Source organism: Solanum pennellii, chromosome 5 (genome assembly GCF_001406875.1).
Source record: "Solanum pennellii chromosome 5, SPENNV200".
In the NCBI taxonomy this organism is placed as follows: domain Eukaryota; kingdom Viridiplantae; phylum Streptophyta; class Magnoliopsida; order Solanales; family Solanaceae; genus Solanum; species Solanum pennellii.
The window spans coordinates 66,873,451-66,874,361 of NC_028641.1; positions in this window are offsets into that span (position 1 = coordinate 66,873,451).

Sequence of the window (911 nt, forward strand, 5' to 3'; positions counted from 1 at the left end):
ATTTCTATAAACAGCTTCACACCCATATCATTCCTAATTATCATCGGAGAAGAATTGCCCTCTACAATATATCGGATAATAATATTTTTTTTCAATTCATCAATATTTAATTCAGTAGCAATTGCTGAGATTAGATTCATATATGAAATATTTTCCCCAACCACTATCCCATCACTTTTGTATTGATTGTATTTAACCTCACTCTCCCATATTCCTGAATGCCTTAGCAATATCATAATATTCGTTACGAAACCGGATACAAAATTACCTTCAAGGAAATTTTGAATATCGTTTCTGCCAAAAAAAAAAGGAAGATCACTAATCAAAATATCTTTTCTGCCAAAAATAAGGAAAGATCACTAATGACAAAATATAATTTAATTTAGAGTATTATATTGTATAAAACTTGTTTTGAAATACACAAGGTAATGCCTTTATTTAAGGGAATAATAACCGTGGCATATTAAAAGTAGGAATTAATTCAAATTTCAGTTTTTAATCCCCCAAATTACTCAACAAACGGATAAAAATCCCCCAAATTACTCAACAAACGGATAAAATGGAATACTATATAATGTATCCAACTGTTTTATTATGTATCAGAAACTTATTAATAATAAGGGATTTTTTGTAAATTGAAAAAGAGTAGGGATAGGAGGTAATTTATGTTTTACACTATGTGATTTACATAATTTTTACAAATTAGCCATTAGATTATCATTGGCCAAGTGAAATTACAACGTAACCAAATTTAGTTAAATTAGCGAATTCGGCCAAAGTTTAAATAAATCGAATTGACGTTTATTAATTGACGAGCTTTTTAGTTAAAACAAGATAAAATTAATTAACTTAATTATAACTAGGGACTCAAAACATAAGAATACTAATTTAGACAAAATTACATTATTAAA